The sequence below is a fragment of the Anomalospiza imberbis genome, chromosome 7 (genome assembly GCF_031753505.1).
Source record: "Anomalospiza imberbis isolate Cuckoo-Finch-1a 21T00152 chromosome 7, ASM3175350v1, whole genome shotgun sequence".
NCBI classification, from domain to species: domain Eukaryota; kingdom Metazoa; phylum Chordata; class Aves; order Passeriformes; family Viduidae; genus Anomalospiza; species Anomalospiza imberbis.
Genome location: NC_089687.1, coordinates 31607442 through 31628365, shown reverse-complemented (window position 1 = coordinate 31628365; position 20924 = coordinate 31607442). Strand labels below are relative to the sequence as shown.

The following is a 20924-nucleotide window of genomic DNA, read 5'->3' as shown; positions in this document are numbered from 1 at the left end:
GAATCTGAGGCCATTTAAACAAAGCTCTAGCTGTAAAAGCTGTTTCCCTTCTGGACAGATTACTAGCAAGACAGTGCCTAGTCTTCCAGGACATTAATTGTTTAATTTAATTAATTCAGTAGTTCTTCTAGAAGTAAGGACCAAGCTCTTCTGCTTGCACCTACTTCCCCACAAATGTCCCCTCCCCAAATTAGAATGCAGCAACATTGAGTATTGGCAGCCATATACACTCCCCCTTCACAGGTTCATGTCCCTAAACCTTTATCCTTCAGCACAAAAGCAATTGCACCAGCTTTAATTAGAACACCTTCTTGCAAAGCAATTTCAGGAAGCAAGAAAAACCACAAGAAGCAAAGAAAGGAATGTTTGGGTTGCTGTGTAACAGGATTATTGATGAACTATTTTCTTCATGTGAGCAATATACATAGTAATCCATGGCTCTAATTTTGTCATCCAACCACCACCATTCCCTTACCTGTCCTCCACAAAAGTGTCAGAAATTCTGTCTCTGCTGATCACACATTCTTTTGAAGCAGCTCAGATTATTCAGCAAACTCCAGAGCTAATCCTTAGGTGTATTCCTACTTGCCATCCATACCATTCTAGAACGAGCCTTAGCAGATTTCTTTCTAGCCACAACAAAGATTTTGTCTAAGACAAACCTTATGTAAAGGTGTAAATTCAATTTGAACAAAATTTAGTTCTGCTTTGCTCCCAGACATTGTTAAATATCCCATAACACAGCTGCAGCCTCCACCCCTCCCACAGTTATAGTCTCTCCATTGGTAAGGCCTTTCTTAATTTTTTTTTTTTATTTTATTTTTTTAGAGCTAGGCCCACAGCTTTGAATCTTTCAAAACTTAAGTATTCAGCCATAGTTTTTATTATGCTCCCCCAGAGGAAAACTATCTACATGCACTAAACCCATGAAGTGTGGACATTATACCAGAGGCTCATCATAATTCATTTTAACTTCCATTGGGAAAAATAAAGGATTAAACAATCTCCAAACCCTTACACATTGGTGATGCTGCCTGTGGACTAGCAGCACACATGGGCTGTTCACCAAAACGTTTCCAACTTGTGTTTTAAGTTCTATTTCCCTGCAAAATATGCAGTGCCCAAAAAACCCCCCAAATACAGCCTGAGAGTTTCCCCTTAAAGGGTGGCTGAATTTCTACCCGAAAATACCTCATTCCCCTTATTGGGCTGAGCTAGAAGATATTTTAAGAAAGCACACAACCATGAATACCTCAAAAGAGGTATTTCCTTAACTGATTATTCTTCCCATAATTTTAACACCATCAATAAGCAATAGTGACTACTTTTGACTCTCCAGTAAGTTGCATTTCTGACCATCTTTCTCCCCAGCTTAACCTTCACTGAAGGAACTTACGTGTTGAAAAAAAATTACTAGACTCTCATTGAAATAGTACCAAAAATGTCTAAACAAATCTTTACCCGAACTACATGATATTTTCCTACATAATTATTTACAGATTTCTTCTACAGCAGTAAAAAACATGTTCACCATGAAGAGAAATAGGAATACAGCTGTACTTTTCTGTCCTGAAGCAAATTCAACAGGCATGACAATCCCTTCCCATTATCAAATACATATTCATGTGCAAGACTATTAATTTAAAAAATAACTTCCCCACAGATGAGTGTTGTTGATAGGTTGATAGTACAATTCCAATGACAAATCCCTAAGCAATCAGTGTGTTAAGATATTGTTATAGATGTTTTCATCTGCTATACCAATGATTAGAAGTATTATAAGTTTAATATCCCTCTCAGATTGTGTACACTTCACATCAGTGTCATTTGTCTTCGGTGTTCTCATTAATAATTTATTCATTGTACTCTGTGCAGTGTTGATTAATCCTACAGATGAGTCTCTTGTATGATATTGTATAAAACCCTTGGCTATGGTTCAGCACAGTTACATCAGGTCTTCCATCAGTCCCCTTTGTGTCAGAGTAGTGTTTATTTTCTTTAATGCTGATTCTTAACTACCAAACCCTGGGTAAGTGCAGGAGCTCTGATTTTACTCAGCTTTATCATTTGAGATCTATTGCTGAATCTCTTAATTTACATTATTCATTAAGATAGGGATAAATGGGTCATTTGAGCTCCAAGACTCTCCATCACAGACATCTTTCATTTATAAGTTTTTAATAAAAAAATTTTCTGCAAGTCTTTCATTTTTCACATTTCACAGATGGATTTCTTTCCTTCATTAATTTGAATGCTACCTTCCTGTCAAAAGCCAGGCCTAGATCCTGGAAATAGCTATACCCATGCCTAGGTTACAACACTTTACCTCTCAAGTACAATTTAGATGTACATGAACCAGAAACAATTACCTGTGAAAGCAATATGAAAATATAATACAGTAATTCAGAGAGAATGAGATCAATGCAAGCTTTACTCTTTGTATTACTCTGTATTGCTAGTGTTTGCATTAAAAAATTGAAAAAATTGCTTCACACTATTGTCTTGGCCTTCATGCCTTTTTTTGACTGCTTGTCTTCAGCCAGGTCAGCCTTCACTAATGACTCCATTGTAAAATGAAACAGAAATGAAAACACTACACGTCACCCAAATGATTGAGAATTGATCATAACTATGATTTCTTTTCTTGTACGGTTTATTTCTTTTGCAACTCAGTTTGCTCCAGGATACTTCTAAACAAAATCTAGAAGTACAATACCAACAGTGCTCGATTCTCCCAGAAATCTTTGTTTATGTAGTATCTTAAAATAAGGTAGATAGGAGAAGTAGGACTCAAAGCTAAGCCTGAAAGTATAAAAGTTAAAAAGTTTAATAATCACTAAAATCCAAGACCATCCTTTCTTTCCCTATCTTAAATATTTTTGCTTAATATATAAGCCAGCAGCTACCACAGTATGGGCCACAGAAATCTGAAAATTCACAGCTGCTTCATAAGAATCCAAAGAGGACAGCTAATCACTCAAACCCTCCTCTTCTCTGAAGATATCCTCAGACCACCAGCTCTGTCCCCAGCAAGGCTGATAATTCAGCACTCCACAGTTACTTTATGAAAGTTATATGTACACATAAATAAGCAGAATTTCTTGGGATAAGGCAGTTTAAAAGCTACAAACAGGTAAAACTGACAGCTAAAACCATAATGTATTATACATAAGTTATAAAAGGAAGGATTACTATAGATAATGTAGAAATTAAAAAAATGTGTTTGGTCAGCAGCATTAGCAGCAACCCAGAGAACAGTAATAATGGAAAGAGACAATTTTCCAATCACCGATTCTTGAGGCGAGACCATGCACTAAGAAAGATTGGCAAAGGGCACTATTCTAGTCTGGCTCCTTTGAAAAGTGCAACAGCAAGGAAATCTGATTTCCCAGTGGGAATTTTAACTTCAGCATGGAAAACAAATATGGTTGGGGGTGGTAATATGGTAGTTATTTGATTTTTCTTTAGCTACATGACTAGCAGTTTAACCTAAAAAGAAGTCAAATGAAATTATTTAATGCAACTCTCATGAGCTTCTAGGATTTCAAGTATTCTCATATATAAGCCAAGCACAGCAAAGTTTAAGTAATCTTAGTTCAGAGATTAATAACCAAGACATACCAGCAAGCTTTTACATGGTAAGGCTAGAGAATCCTCAATTAGATTTAAAAACCCTTAATGAAGCATATCAACACATGAGTCTGCTTACTGGGTCCTTATCTGCACACATCTTAAAAGACTAAGCAATTCCATCAGTTTATAGATATAGTTTCTGAGACTTTAGAGATTTAACAGCAGGCAGACTTTTTTGTTCATGCAAGTTCCTGACCAAATCTTTAATTCCACAGTAATAATTAATAAAAAGTTACATTGTGCACTCTGTAGGTCTAGATTACCATTGCAAAAAGTAATAATACTTTATGTAGGTATGTAGGGGATTTTTATAGAAAAGACCAAGCAATTCATACAGAAAGACATAGACTAATGAATATTCTACTTGTGTTTGGGTAAGGCTAATTAAGCTGTAGAATCACTATCTCAGGTAGAACCCTTCCTACAACATATATCTTTGACATTTAGACAGTGAGAACAGTTATTTAGGTAGCACAATGAGTCTTAAAAGTCTGAAAGTTTGTCATAAACCTAGTAATTAAATACTGTTAAAGTCACATGTTTTCCTGCACCTTTTGCCTCCTAAGAAAGGAGCTGTTCCAAGTTACAACTTTATTCTGTATGACCTATTTGCTTAGGTCATACAACACCAAGGAACATGTTTTCCTGTGCTAAATATTTAATTATAAGAAATATTTCATTTTTCTTCCTTGTCAAAGACAAAAGAAATGATAGCAGCATAATCAGGATATGCAGCCTTCTCATTAATGCCATAACAGGCAGCAGAAGATATTCACCATTATTTATAAAGTGCAAATCCCACCTCCTTTTCATCAGTATTTCCCATGGTTTTAACAGTATCACCTCAACCATTCATAAACTATTCTAACATTTTATTCTTGCTATATCCAAGACCTCCAACCACTACCACACCCTCCATCCCTCTTAAAGTTGATGCGATTCCTTGCAGCTGAGAATAATTAGCTAACCTGCCCATTTTGGCACAGCTAGATAGTGTCTTACCTGAAGGCACTAATTACTTGAACTGTAGCTGTCACCTCATTTTCTCTAGCTAGCAAGAATATAAGTACATTGAAACATTGTACACTGAAAGGCTTTGCCAAGGGATTTTGACAAACTCCTCAGTGGATAAACTGGGAGTGATTTGTCAGGGATAGTGACATATTTTATACCTTCTGCACTGATGTTTCCTACCAGATTTGCTAAATCCAGGTTTAGTCAGAGAAATCAGAGAATTGCTCAGCTTAAACTGAGAGTTAGAGAGGAACCAAGCTGCCTTTGTGTTTGTTCAGAACAAGATTAGGTTTAGGCCTGTGTAAATCACCTGAAGTACAAGGCTGCAGGTCTTCTGACAGGGAGCTGTGGAATATATTTACACACACCCTATTCTTGCCCAGGGACTCTGCTAGCAAGGCCTTTGATTCAAGACTGATTTGATAAAATCAACACACAAAGCCACATCAGGCAGGTTTGTAGCAATGCCCCATCTCTGCTCACCACAATGGGAACATCTGCCTTTCCATCCTGCTCTGAGAGGAGCATGCCCCTCTAAAGAGATGTGTCTGCACAGCCAAACGAAGAGTAGCTACAGCACATTTACACTAATATTCAAACAGCAGTACACCACATTTGCACTAGTATTCAAACAGCAGTACACCCTAGATATTGCCGTAGGCCAGCTCTGCAGCAGATCCAGTGAATCACCTGGTAAGTATTTTAGCAGCTAATTCTGCCCAAACTCTGTGGTCACAGGTGTGGTTATAGGTCCCAGCAGTCAGCACAAAAAAGCCAGAGCTAAAACATGCTGTTATGTTCTTACTTGGATGTAGCCTGAAAAGCTTCGCACGTGTTTGTCTTGGAGTCCAGTTCAAAGCTTCTTAGCATGCCTCCAATCTGTTTCTGAACCTTAATCATGAATTAAACTCAAGATCTCCACATGACCTTACTCCTAGAAGCACAAAAGCATCAGTTTTAGTCATTGCTTTATCAGCATCTTTGATAATTCAATTTTAAAGCCATTGGAAAAAAAGCACATTAATAGAACAGGTAAATATAATAGACATATGCTTTCATGAGATTTTCTAGCTACAAAACTAACATAGGCATCTTGCTTGTTTGGTACCACATATAATCTGCTGGTGACTTATGACTATTTTATGAACTAGGAAAAGGCTAGTCCTATTTGCTTTTATTATAACTAACTATTAACTTCCTAATGATAGCAGTAGCCTCACCAGAAGCAAAACAATACATTCCAATGCCCAAATTCATTTAGAGAAGTTAAGTAGTAAGGAAGCACTTCTAAAAACACAAATAAGACACCCAACAACCAAACAAACCAACACCAAAAAAAAAAAAAAATCTAAAGGACAAAAAGATAAAATAAAACCCAAAAAATTCCCTCTCATTTCAAAAAAAAAAAAAAAAAAAAAAAAACAAAACATTACATAAAATTAATGGAAAATAAAATCAAAGTGTAAGAGTCAACCTTAAGTTCTTCAAAATGTAGGAAGCCTAGAAAGCTGGTGAATTGCTGTTACCACAAAACTTGTTCAATACCAGGAAATTCACCTTTGCTGGGAGAACTAAGCTAGCACCTCACATGGAAGCAATCACAGGTACTTAAGACACTGCAAAAACAAATTCAAAACTATACCTTTACAAGTACTTTCCACATACCTACAGAACTATAGGCTGTCACACTGAATATACTACCATAATGATAAAACACATAGCAAAAACAATTTAAAGAAAAGATAACATGTCACAGCATGTGTTACAGTTGAGATGGCCACAACACACAGAGCATCACCATAAAATTTCAGAAAGCTTTAGGCATTTACCTAAACAGAGTAACATCTTACCTCATCAGAAGGCTTCAGGCATCTGCCCATACAGAGAAACACCACATCACTTCAGAAGGCCACAAGCATTGGCCCTTCTTGTTCTTCAGCCCAGCCTTTTATACCCTGATGTTCATGCAGTGCACCTGTGTGCCCTCTGCTCCCTTTGGTGGTTGCTCAGTGCACCTGGGCACCCCATGGCTCATTGCTGTCAATGCTGCTCACCTGCTTCTCACAGCTGTGCCCACTGGGGATGAGGCTGGGCTGCAGCCCCACTGCCAATCACCAAATACTGTGTGCCACAGCACAGCCCCACTGCCAGTCACCACGAACTGTGTGCCACGGCACGGCCCCACTGCCAGTCACCACAAACCGTGTGCCACGGCACGGCCCCACTGCCAGTCACCACAAACCGTGTGCCACGGCACAGCCCCACTGCCAGTCACCACAAACCGTGTGCCACGGCACGGCCCCACTGCCAGTCACCACGAACCGTGTGCCACGGCACGGCCCCACTGCCAGTCACCACAAACTGTGTTCATACAGCACCAGCCCCACTGCCAGTCACCACAAACTGTGTTCATACAGCCCAGCCCCACTGCCAGTCACCACAAACCGTGTGCCACGGCACGGCCCCACTGCCGGTCACCACAAACCGTGTGCCACGGCACGGCCCCACTGCCAGTCACCACAAACCGTGTGCCACGGCACGGCCCCACTGCCGGTCACCACGAACTGTGTGCCCACAATAACCAAGCAGCTTGCAGGAAAAATCCCCACCCCATTCTAAAGCCACCCGTCTCTGCAAAGACTGGACTGCCCCCACACTGAAGGGTGCAGCAGCACCTGCACCATTAATAGCAAAGTACCCACAGGCACAAGTGTGGTGTCATTGGGCAGAGAAATAGAATTAAAATCTTAGTCTACATTCATGTTGTGATACCTGACCAAACTGAAAATGGGGTAATAGAATCCAGGTAGGGCTTGCCTGACAGACACAATTCCTGAACTCCCTGCTGCAGCAGTCTGCAGGGGAATTGGACACGTACTGCAGGCTCAAAGTAGAAAGACACAGCACTTTCAGAAAGAGCCTCTCACAAGAAGGTGACATTATCAAAGCAATAGAACAGACACACAGCACATGGGAACAGGGGCTTGGGAAATATTTCCAAAGGCCTGAGTGCATTGAGGGCCCTGAGCAGCCTCCCCTGGGACCTTCTGAAGGCAGGTTTTATTTAAACCCAGGCTTGGGACATGGTTGGCTTTACTCCTGAGGGACTGGGCTACGGTCCTTGTGATGTTCCTGGCTGCATGGTGGCCTTGGCACAGCATTGTGGCCCTAGGGGTCCCCCAATGATAGGTAAGGTCTGCTTTTCTGCCCTGCCCATGGTGGGTGTGGTAGACATCCATGCTTAGCTTCCCTCAGAAGTCACCTTGCCCTTCCTGCTCTTATGCTCACTTATGTATAAACAGCATTTTAATTTGGTGTTTCTAACTAAATACATGTGGGCAACTGCTTTTTTTTGACCCAGTATCTAAAGGCTTCACAAGCCATGCGGAAAAAGCAATTACTGCCTTTCACCAGCAGGTTATTTTCCCCACATCAAGTCCACAGGTAACAACAGAGGTTATGGCAGCGTTCCATTAGGAACTCTAGCCTACAAGCAGTGAGGCTTTAGATATTTCCTAGAGGTGGTAGAAAAAATAATTTAGTATGGATCAGAAAAGACAGCAATAGTTATGGTGAAGTTAAATGTAATTTATAGAGGATAAGTTTAACAGTTTTTGTTATGGGTTATTTGGCACAAGGGAGCGTGCCCATGAGAAGATTGGACAAGCAGTTTTTAACCCCCATTCTAAGGACTAAACAAAACACTTTTCTAGGCTGGTGAGGAACACAGGGACTCTGCGCTGCTTATACTTCCTTTACAAGCGATTGGACGATGCTTTTATGCTATGTGTAGCAATGACATTAAATTAACCTTATCTGATATATACTAGAGCTTACATTCCTTGCAGAATAGGTTGCAATAAAGACCTTTGATGCATGTAGTTCTTATCTAATTGTCTTTCAGGGAAAAGGAGGAAAAACTGACAACTAACTTCATTTGCCCAGCTTGGACCTCAAATACATGGTTCTTGTCTTTTCCACAGCTACCTGAGCAAGTCAATTTCTCTGCAAAAGGTTTGCTACTGTAGAAACTTCAAGTACTCTTCTGAATGCTAAATGACAGCAGGAGGGGAGCTGTGTGTTTTTTTGGCTGGAACTTTGCATTCTGAGGTACTCTTGTGTGCATCTGAGGTTAGAAATCAGATTCTTTGATACTTCCGTTTGTTAATGCTTCGAGCGTGTCATGCCCATCCAACCTCACCGGTGGAGCAGGGAAACCGCAACGAGGTGTTGATTATTGGCTCTGGAATCTAAGCTTCATGTTAAAAATGCTTTTGCTGGTACATGAAGGAAGCCTTTTAGACTAGAAATATGCTAAATGGATAATTTTTGTCAAATAGTGACAAATAGCTAATAGCTGATGAATTATTGGTCACAGCTCTGCCTTCAAATATTGATTTCATAGGCAAATTAGCTGGTTACAGGAAATGATTTTTTTTCAAAGGGTTTTTTAAAAGAAAACAGCATCCATGTTTTTGTATAGGTTTTTTGTTTTGTTTTGTTTTGTTTTCAGTTTGATTTTGAACTAGGAAAATTGGTCTTAACTTTTTTTACTGAACTTTAAGGACCTTCTCTTTTCAGAAGTGCAAACATAAGGCATGGTTACAGACAGTAAAGGAACTGTGACAAATGAAATACTTTGATACAGTATTTATATGATAAAATCTGCTTTGATGATGTGACCTTCTTGTGAGTGACTCCGAAAGTGCTGTGTCTTTCTACCTTGAGCCTGCAGTACCTGCAGGCAGGTATTTTTAGGTTTTTCAATGAGCTATGTGAAGTATCTAGGAAGATGCCAAATTTTTTTATTGCTTTCTTAACTTTAAACTTGCAGCAAACGAACCCCAAACTCTTCTCTGCTCTCCAGGTTATTTTCTTGACAGCTATAATCCAAATCAAGAGAGGGAACAGGGAGTTCAGGAATTGCATAGTCTCTGCCAGGGAAGTCCTACCTGGATTCTATTACCCCATTTCCATTTTGGCCAGGCATCACAATATGAATGTGGATTAAGATTTCAATGCTCTTTCTGTGCCAAATGACACCTCACATATTTACTTTTCAAAGCCTATATCAGCAAGATGTTAACAATTCTTGATAGCTTTTGTAGTGCTGACAGTAACAACAATACCCTTCCTGTAGCACCCATGTCTCCCCAAAACCATCTCTAACAGCTGCTTTTACACTTGCTGTGATAGATGAAAATAGCTGTGTGTGCTCTCAGAGAAGCACCAGGTAAATCCCTGGGGCAGGAGGTGTGTGAAGTGTGTTAGCGAGACTTTGGGGTGAGTGGGACCGCGAGAATGGGGAGACGGGCACGGAAACTCACAGGAGTAGGGAAAAACTCGGAGGATGCACGAGGGTACAGAGAACTGGAAAACTAACAAAGAAAAAACCCATAATGTGAACCCAAACCTGGGATGCAACATGTTAGGGAGAGGCCCTGAGCACTGTTGGGGTAGAAAGGTGAAAGCAGGCTTTGACTGGTGAGCTGCAGCTCAGGCAGAGCATCAACTGCTGGGCAGGGCTCTAAAACACAGTGAGGGCACTTAGCTGGTATTTGCTGCAGCTCAAAAAAAAGCTGGAAGCAAGGAGCTACACTGGAAAGACAATGGCTGAAAAAGGTTCTTTATTAACACTTATTTCTAACTATCTTCCATAGATCATTAAATGCTTTTTTTCTATTTAGCAAGTAAATTATTCCTGCCTGTACAGAACTACAGTCCAGCCTTTCAGATATTCAAAGAGCAGTAGCCTGGCCCTCCCAGTGTCTGAGGCTGTGGTGTGTAAGGAATGTTACCTCAGTGAGTCTGTGACAGTTTTGTGTTATGGATATCTGTTGTTCAGATGGCTATTTTCATCTGACATGAGCAAAAGGAATGAAACAAACCGCTGTGAATGTTACACTGACCTCACAAGAGCAAGAAATTACTCACTCAGGACAGATGTCTCTTACTAGATACCTCTGTGGAGTGGAATATTTTGCATGTAGTAATGCTACCCTGTAGTTTGGGGGTCTTTGGAGGTGGTCGCTGTCCTTGTAGAAAGTCTGCTGAGGTGTTTGTATTGGGTGTTTGTGGTTCAGGAATCTGAAGCTTTCTGTTTGAATTGCCTTGACTTTGTGATATGGCATGCAGAATGCTATTTAAGCACTTTTGTTTGCAAGGTCTTTTCTTCTTTCAAAGGCTAGGGGTAAAATAATAAGGTAATTATAGCCAAAGCTGTTCTCTTAAGCTAATTTAAATAGAAAAATGAAACAACTTAATTGCTTTGCATTCCTTGGCTTCTTTGCAATGATCTGTGGCAGTCAACAAAGCAGATTGAAGTGGAAAAAGATTTTACTTCTGTAATGGACTTGTAGTGCACCCTTGCAGTAAGCTAGTAAAAAAAATAATTGAAAACTGAAATCTAGAGAAGTTGCCATGCAGATATTTTCATTTTAAATGGTTTGGATTTATATTTTTTTATGAAAGTGTTAAAGAATGTTCTGAGGGTTTTGTTTTTTTTTTTTTTTCTTCAGTTTGAGGTGAATTCTATGGTCTTTTAACAAGAAAGATGAAAATTTATACTTTTACCCTGAAACACAAAATGGTAACATTTTAAGAAGGAAATAGGATTTTCACTTTTGTAGGAACAAAACAAACATAGGAAAGAACTTTGTATTATTTCCATGTAAGAGCTGCATATGCAGGTGGAAAATAATGGAGTAGAGCACATTGTAGTTAGATATCTCAGAATTGGATGGACTTGAGGTTGTGAAAAAACTTTTCTTATTGCTTTGTGGAAAGACACTATATTTCTTATGCTTTGTTTTCCTCACAACAGTGCTAATTGCTATTCCAACTACTCTGATCATTAATTGAACTTCAGGAGAGAAAAACTTTTTTTTTTGTAGATTCTTCTATAGGTCTAAAGAAAAACATTTCTATAAAGAAAGAAGAAAAAGTCCAAGTAGCTTGCAAATTGTTCCAATCCATAAATTTTATACCTATTTGTCATACATTGCCCTGCTGACTGAATGCAAGGTCTATTGACCTGAAGGACTGAAGTTTTTAATTTCAACTTGCTCAATTTTGTGATATTTGCCTCCTTCTGATTGTTAATGATGAATAATTCTTCCAATGCATTTGGAACTGGCAAGAAACAAGTTTAATGCAGATATCCTCTAACACCTATTGCCTATTACAATAAGAGTGCTTTGTGAAGGTAAAAGATGCTTTGCTTTTTTCTTAGCAACAGGTGGAATCTGTAGCTGAACAGTCTATGACAAAGGATTGCCATCCACACTAACCAGGACAGCAGCTTTGTATTTCATGGTTCTCCAGCAGTTTCTTCTCATTTGAGACATTTAGTAAGGGTATGATATTCTAGAAAAAAAAAACAAACTTCTGTAACATTTTCATTTTTAGAATAAGACAGGCATAAATAAAACCAGCCCACCAGTGATTTGATGGTTTTATTTTTTGGTTACTTCAAAGGATGTCTTTTTTTCCTAGTATAGGATCTTTGCAACAGAATTAATCTTTGTAGATTTTTCAGTTTTCTACAACAGTAAAACTACTGGCCCATGGCACATATAAATTGCAAATGCAGCCTGACAAATTTTGCTAAAATATTTGATTTATAAATTTCATTCAGGGTCTGATATACTGAAATCAATATGAAATATTTGCAGAGTATTTATTTGGCAAGGAGGAATGGATGTGACTTCTCCCCATGTGAATAAAAATGTCAGTCCCACATAATGGCACAATGTTAGTTTTTACAGAGCAATTTGACCAGTCTTCTCAAGACTTTACCTTACATCTTGAATGGATTCTTATCACTGTAAAATACCAATGCTTTATGCTGTACATGATTAAATTACTGCACTAGAAATAATTTTTATAGGGTTACATTCTGCAGGTTTCTAGAGATGCTACTTTAAAGTGTTTGCATGCCCAGACTAAATAGAGGCCTTTTTTTTAAAGAAATTTTTGAGACCTTTGCCAGTGATAACAAGGAGTGGATGATAGGGAATAGTCCAGAAGAGCAAACATGAGTGATGTTTATCATCTGGATTCTAAAGGAGAAGGAATAAGCTGTTTGAGGAGACATTTTGCTTCAGGAAGGACAACACCAATTGCCAAAGTCTCCCACACTTTTCTCTTGTCCTAAAAAAGAAATCCACGTAATAAAGTGTCCTAGGAGGACTATGCAACCATGCAACTAAACTGTCTATTTTGACTGGAATAACTAGCATATTTCATGGCCTGAAAAATTTGGGCTAAAGTGAATTTAGAAATTTCTGAATCCATTATGATGCTGGTACCAGATCTTTTCTCTTACTGAAATTCTGTTATTTCCTTCTACCAAAGAATTATCAAAGACAGGTGTCCTTTATTCATATCATATGTATTAATTTTTTCAAGAAACAGAATGAAAAGTGATTTTTTTTTCTGTAAGAAAAATCTGCCTTCTTTTTCTCTATTATTTGCTGTACTTTCTTTCCTTCCCCCAGTCTGTTAGATTCTCATGATCTCCATGTTGTTTACATGATATTTTGATGTACTCTGATACTCTGAAAAATCACAGGGTTCTGTTAGAATCACAACACAATGGCAGTTTGACCAATCTTTTCCAATTCTTTTAGTTCTTTCCCCTAGTCTCTTGATTCCCTTGATTTGGATTATAGCTGTCAAGAAAACCTGGAGAGCAGAGAAGAATTTGGGGTCGGTTTGTTGCAAGGTTAAAGTTAATAAAATAATAAAAAAAACTGGCATCTTCCTATATACTTTACATAACTCATTTAAAAACATAAAAAGAATTAATCCCATGTCTATTTTTTTCAAGTTATGAGGAACCAATTTCAGAAGTCTGAGCAGGGCTCTTGCCTGTACCCAGAAAGGACTGTCTGTATTCAATTTGCTTTTGCACTGAAGCAGAGCTATTCCATCTCTGCTCTCTAGTAACCTCTACTTTTTTGAGTCCAATATAGTAAAATATGCCAAACAAAGTAGGGAGAAGAAATCAAACCACCATTTGATATATCAGGGAATGCTACAGGGCATGACTATTTTCTTGGAACTCATTAAAAGAAATCAATAAATTGTGCTGCTTTTTCCAGCAAACTCTTCTTCAAAGGAGACATTTCTTGTTTGCTTTCTTTTCCTTTGCTGTTGGACATTGTCTTTCTCCTTTTACTGGGATACAGAGATTTGAACAAGTCTAAAACTTGTTTCAAAAGGGACAAGTCCACAATATTTAAGGGGGAAAATAATTTTCCTGGCTCCAAATCTTGATTGTAACAATAGGATGCATTATTATAAGTGACAGTTCCAACCATGAATAAAAAAGATAATTTAGATGACTCCCTGGCAGCACAACATACATCAATTGATAAATTATTTAAAAATGCATAGAATCAGTCCACGTGTTGAACTACCATATTCTGTTTCCTCCACTTGTGGGCTGGCAGAAGATTTTTCTCCCCATTTAGGACTTAGTGATGTAGAAAAATCACATTAGCCAGACACCAGTTACTTATTGCTGTAATCATGCCTGATTGATGTGGGTTACTTTACTATCATCAGATTAGAGATGAGGGGAGGTAAATTAAAGAGGCTGGGGAACTCTCTTGTTGTGGTGTCTTGTGCCTAGATCTACCCCTAAGAGGATAATGAGGTTAAGGCACAGCAAGGTACAATGGTAACTTAGCAAATGCTTTAAAAACCCCTGTTACTCCTTTGCTGTGACTTTGTAATGGAAGTATTGTGTCAACTCCCAGACACAGGTAAGCAACTTTTAATTAATTAGCAGCTGGGAGATGGCAGCTCCTTGAACAAACGTGAATTCATGTTTCGTTTAAGCAAGTGGTTATCCAGGGCAACTATCATCCTGCAGGCTGAGGGAGATTGCCAGCACAAAAGAGAATATGAGCTTTGCCTGCTGAAGGCTCAAAGAGCTCAGGGAAGGCTGTGAAGTGTATCTACAGGCAGGTTCACCGAGGACATAATCCAATTTGCTTATTTTCTGCTCGTTTTGCACCACCCCATCATCCTGCTGGGGTTTGTCTGAACCTCACTGTACTTTACTTTCTCTGAGGATTTCCTGTAGTGGAAGTGCTGTAACAAGTGCCCCTGGCTTTGAAATATGCTACATGGGCTTGGAAAGGGTTCAGATAAGAGAGGAGTCAGTATTTTAACTCCTGATAGCATTTTCTGTGTACATTTGGGAAACGACTTGCAGTAGGACTTTGACTTTTTGGAGTTCATTTGGTTGACAGATGTTGATCTAAGAAATTATTAGAAATTTTCAGACTCACACTTAGATTAATGTGGGACATTATTTTCCATGGCAATAGTAGTGTGTAATTCTGCATTTCTGAAAGATACTCAATCTTCTTGCTGAATATTGGAATGTGCGAACTTTCCCTCTCGTTCCCCATTTCTTGATGTTTGAAAGCTGTGCAAATACTGTGACTGGTGAATGTAATTCAAGCCATAGGGAAGAAGTAATCTATTTTAAGACTAGGACACTAGGAAGTGAATAATTCAAATGATAAAACATTAAGACATGTTTTGCAGCCAGTGCAACAATGATCTAAAATTGATGCACAGATTTTTAGTTGCATAGAATTTAGGGAACATTGGAAGACATCTAAGAAATTCCTACTAGAAAATGCATTTTATGTATAAAATCACAGCACACAGCTCTGTTCAAGTTAAATGTGACTTTAATCAGTTTCACAGTGGTGGAAGTGTAATTCAAATTAGAGTTAATACATGGTGCGATTAGCTTGCCAGGAATATCCACTCTGTTCTGCAATCATGTAATGAAAAGGGTCACAACCTCACCTGAGCTTTTGGTGTATTTTAAGGCATTTTGCACTCTGAGGTGATTTAGTAGATTTTAGTATGAGTAAAGGCACTGACTTTCTCCTGTTCCCAAGAGGGAGAGACCTTTTTCTGAGGACGTGTTTTGCCCAGAACCAGCCTTAAAGCACGTTTTTACCTCATTTCCATTTTGTAACTAATTTATCTGCTTTAATAGTCAAGCCACTCAAATACAGTCACGTCAAGGGAAAAGTACAGTTTAAGGAACCTTTAGTAATAAAATACCACAAAATGATCAGCTGTGTTGTGCAAATACTGTATTAATATTTCTTTATTATGAGATTTTTTATTTTCACAAAAAATTGCTTCACTAGTTGAATCTCTCTGTAAACAGTCTACAGTGTTTACTTGAGTTTATTTTTAGTCTTAAAATTTTTTTAATAGTATATATAATAGTTTATATTCTTCACCTTTTGTAGGACTGGGAAGAGCAGGGATGTTTTGTTTTCAGTCTGCAGACACATCTAGAATGAGGAATGAAGAACAATCAGTGTCTTTAAAATATTAATTTTAGTATTCAGCGCTGCTGCCAACAAAATTAGGGGCAAAGGTCTTATGCATTAACATAATTTTGTAGTATTTTAACTGGGAATAATTTATGCAATTTTTTGAATGCTGTTTTCTGATGGTTTTTTAAATGCCAAAAACCCCTTCTGGCATATAGCAAGTATTGATCACCAGATTTTATAAAAAAGTAAAATTGATCATTTTATTCCACCAATGCATCTGTTTTTTTTTACCTCATTTGAAATGTCACTGGAGTCTTTCAGCTGTAATCTTAAATGAAATGCAAAAAAGTTACAGGGCAATTTTCCCTCGGACAATCACACACATATTCAGAAAGAATGGCCAGATGTTTTTAGCTTGCCCTTATCTAATCTGTAGTGCTCTCAGTATGTACAACTGAAGATCCAAAGAACTTTATCCCTCAGTGTGCTCACATTTTATTTTCCTAAGGATTTTTCTCCTGCTTGTTCTGCTGCCTCACAATTGGACCTTGCTCTGCATGAGAGTCTCATCTAAACTTTGTTGCAGAGCACAAAATCAAACTCAGAGTTGTGGTGAAAATACACATCCAGGAGTACACTTTGTCCTAGCTAATAACAAAGTCCTAACATAATGTGGTAGAATAATATTAGTCAAATTACTGCAACCTGTACTCTTAAATCAGATTTGGTCTGAAAGGTCAGCTTTCTATAGCACTAAACTCTCCCAGCTCTTAGAAGAAATCTGTGTTGAACAGCAAGTTTAATTAAAAACCCAATTCAACTGAGCCTATCACCTTCCAAACACTAAATAATTTTAATTATATGAAAGCCGAGGGTTTTTTTCTTCTATGAAGTGTCTCCTACTCCCTTTCCTACAATTTTGCATGTAGTATGAATTAAAGAAGGAGAAAATAATGCCATTGGAAGTTTTTTCCTGATCAGGAATATCCTTGCATAGAAGATAACACTTTGCTAGGTCTGTTGGTTTAATGCAAGCCAAGAAATAAAAGAAGAAATAAAAAAATTATGATCTGATTTCATAAAATAATTTAGAGATATTGATTTTCTATTCTAAATGTACATTTTACAATTTGGGGACGGTATATTTTTTTCTGGCTCCTGTTTCTAACACAAATCTGAGATTTTGGGGCTTTTTTAGCAGAATGTTCCTGCTTTTGTTCCTATTACGTGCTTTCAATAGAGCTGGCTGAAAGATTGGCTTTGTTTGGTAGAACAAGGCAGTTTGGAAAGATCTTATCCATCATGGGTATCAATACAAGCTACTTATTTCCTTTTAAACATTTTTATTAATGTTTCCTAACCAAGGACATCAAAGTAATTGTAACTTAAACTGCTGACTTGCAACTGTGGTCTTTTTTATTCTGGAATTTTTCCTTTTCTCAAACAAAAATATTTTTGCAGCAAAGTAAATCTCCTCTTTCTGAAAACAGCTGTTTAAACGTGTGATTCTGGACACTTTGTGTCTGTTTTGCTATATTTCAGTTAAATGTGAAAAGTTTTTTTTGGAAATAAATACACAGATTTAAGCAGTATTTTTGACTGCTATTGATGTTATTTTGTTCAAACTTGAAACTTTAAAGCTGTTCTGTTTCTCATGTTCCCTTTTCCCCCTATTATTGTTTTTATAATGCTTTTTTCTCTTTGCCACATAAGAAAAATAAATGGACGACAGAACCTCTGTGTTCTTCTAGTCAAATGCTGAACACATACAATCTTTATGCATTGCAAGTAGGACATGAAGTCCAGCTGGTATTGATTTCAAAAAGGGGACAATCATCAACCATCCTCTTTAATAAAATGGTTCAAGAACCCTCCCATTTGTGTTGACACTGAAGATGTCCCCAAAACAATAAAACTGCAATAAGATGGCAAAAATAGCTCTGCCTTTATGAATGTGCATTTTAAATCTTTGAACAATTGCATCTTCTTTGGCATTGTGTAGTATGCAAGATCCATGATCAAGAGACAGATGCAGTGAGCTGGGATGTTAGCTTCTAAATTCAGGTTCACAAACACTGCTATGGTTTTTTGTTATGAAAACCACACTATCCTACAATGTTTCTTCTCTTGCTCTCCTTTATTATATTTTAGGGTTGTGTTTCAAAAACTCATACTACATCATGTATGAGAAACAAGAGTGAAAACAATAATGAAATTTCAAGGTGGATGTTAAGTAGTCTTCACTACTCAGTTCCAGAACTTGGTTTAGGACAGGGCTGGGTGTGGCATAAAAGGCAAGATTAGTACAAGGAAAATCATAAAGGTAGGGTGCTATCCTCATCTCAAATACACTGCTATTTTTAATGAGATGGATTTACAATTGTCAGGGAGGGAAACATCAACTTATTCTGCTGCTGAAGTTGAGATCTTTCCTCTAGTGGTCTCTGATAGCAAACAGTCAATGCATAAACCATAGGTAAAATGTGTCTTTGTAAGTCTGTTTTATTGTCTCTTCCCTTTGGGTCATCTGTTACATCCATTGTCATTGTTTCCCCTTCCTTTCCTAACTCTTTCTTTTTCCAGAGTCTCCTCTACTCTATTTTTATGTATATACTTTCATAAAATTCCTTTTTATGCACCCTAAGCTTGTGGATGTGCGTTTGCTAGACTCTATTTAGTGTGGCAGTGTTATTTTAGTCTTTTGCTGTCAGCTGTGCAAGAGGCTTCCTTTACCCAATTTGCTGGCATATGGCATAACCAGATTTCAGACTGCAAGAGCACAGCCAGACATGGCAACAAGTGGCTGAAAGAAAAGGATATTTCTGCTCCAGTTTCAGCAAGAGCAAGGATTTTGATTTGTGTTGCTTTTTTGCTTATTGCTTCCTCAGTTCTAGATGTATTTTTGCAGCTTCAGTTTGAGTTTAAAAATTCCAAATGCCTACACGAGTTAACTCTTGGATTAATCTGGCTTAACTCTTGCTGTACTTCCACAGAAATGTGAAGATATATAAAATAATGCTGTCAATTCTTATGTTAATTTGAATTTAATATGAGAAAGAGATTTATTATTCAAGTCCCAAAATTTTCTTTGGAACTTTATCTCTTTGGAGATGCTGAATCATTCTTTTGAAGTAAGTGTATGCTTGCTAGATTTCAAATAAGATAATAAAGACTGTTAAAGTTTCCTTTAAAAATATAATTTATATGCTATGAGTTCTCTAATATAAGTATGACTGATGTGAGTGTACATTGAGAAACAGTATTTCTAAGGAGAAAAGAACTAATTAAATCCTCCAAAATGTCACATTAATGATTAGAAAAGATTTTGTTTGAAAAGAACAAAGGCAGAAAGTAGTAGAATGTGAGCTGTTCATACCTGAATTTCTGGTTTTAAACCTAAAAATAACACCTTAAAAAGGCTTGTCCCCCTCATTCAAATAGATAACTTTTATCATTGACTTTGCAGCTAATACCAAGAAATTTGTTCATTTGCATTTCATGTGGAGAAGCCAACCCTGCATTCCTTAGGCATCTGTTTAAACAAAGGGTGATATCAGATCAAGGGCAAAGCTAAAACTGGAGTAATTTGCTTTTCATGGAAGAGGTAAATAAATATCCCACTGTACAGTGTGATTGCAACATATGACTTCTGTCAACCTACAGCTGATTTAAACAGCTCCTGAAATCTTAATCTGTGACTTGTCTCTCCCAGTTGCAGTTTACTCTCTCTAGCTGTCCTAATCAGTCATTTTTAAGACCCTGCTCTCAAATAGGCAAGTTGAAAAAGAAAATTGAACCCTTGTACTTCTAAGGTGCTCCTTTGAACATACAAATGTTGTATCTAAACTTGTAAAGAGGCCACACAAATAGCTCAGCAGAACAAAAAGTGAGAAAGCAAGTTTTTAAGAGTGAATAACAGGCATCCTATAAAATGCTTTTTGAAATCAGGCATTATTCTAGGAATTGCAGATTTCTTTGATCCTTTTTGCATATCTTAAATTTCAGCCTAGCAGCTTTTAATGGGGGAGTTTTTCTGGTTTTTATTTCCTTTCAGTTCTCACATGAATACAGGGGAAATGTATCCATGTTGAATGTGTTTCAGTATTATTTACAATAACTAAACCCAAGCATGCAATGCTTTCAGCGAATGAGCTGTATAGATTAAAGGCAGATGTTTGCTGAAACTATGAATTTGGCATTCACCTCATTTAATCTGTGCTGTATGTTTACTTCTTGGTATGGTGGTTGCCAAGTGGTTGCAGTTCTCTTCTGTTGTGGTTCAAATTTTAAAAAAGGCCTCCGTCTTGGAATTGCAGAATCAGAGTATATCCTGGGTTCGAACAGGCACACAAAGATCACCAAATTCCAGCTTCTGGCCCTGCACAGGACACCCAAAGAATCCCACCATTTACCTGAGAGCATTGCCCAAAAGTTTCTGGAGCTCTATCAGGTATGCTGCTGGGACCACTTCCCTGGGAAACCTGTCCAGTGCCCAACCACCCTCTGGGGAAAGAGCCTTTTAATAATAATCAGTCTAAAACTCCCCTGGAATCTTGTGCCCTTCAGACACATAGAAAAGCAAAACTGATCAGTGTTTCATGCATTTGGCAGAGAACTCAAGGAGGTCTGATAGCCAGAAGCAGCTTGAGGCTGAAACTCAGGAGGAATTTGATTCTGTATAAAACAGCAGGAGTGAGCTGGCAAGTTTAACTTCAGAACAAGTTGTGCTCTTCTTGACACTTTAACGATGTTGAGCATGTTTTAGGCTTCTCCAGCAAACAGAGGAGCAGGTGCTTGTGTCTCTGCTTGGAATAAAGAGGTCTTGGGGAACAGTCAGCAATTGGTCTGCTTACTAATTGTCAACTGACCATGCATGAGATGCTCTGGTGCCGAGATCTCTCAGAGCTCAGGTCTAGTCAGTGTTGGGTGCTGAGAAGTTGGTTTGTCTTGTGCTGT

At 38.0% G+C, this 20924-nt stretch overlaps 1 protein-coding gene across 3 annotated transcripts in view; it reads left to right on the top strand.

The window, feature by feature from the left end:
* The first annotated feature begins 7744 nt into the window (after positions 1 to 7744).
* GULP1 (GULP PTB domain containing engulfment adaptor 1) overlaps positions 7745 to 20924 on the top strand; it is a 169770-nt gene continuing 156590 nt past the window's right edge. For 2 of the 3 annotated variants that reach the window (XM_068196389.1, XM_068196388.1), the window contains exon 1: positions 7745 to 7836. The gene's annotated coding sequence lies outside the window, so the exon portion shown is untranslated. Of the gene's footprint in view, positions 7837 to 8023; positions 8144 to 20924 lie in introns of those variants that run through there. The other variant, XM_068196386.1, reaches the window with a different exon arrangement.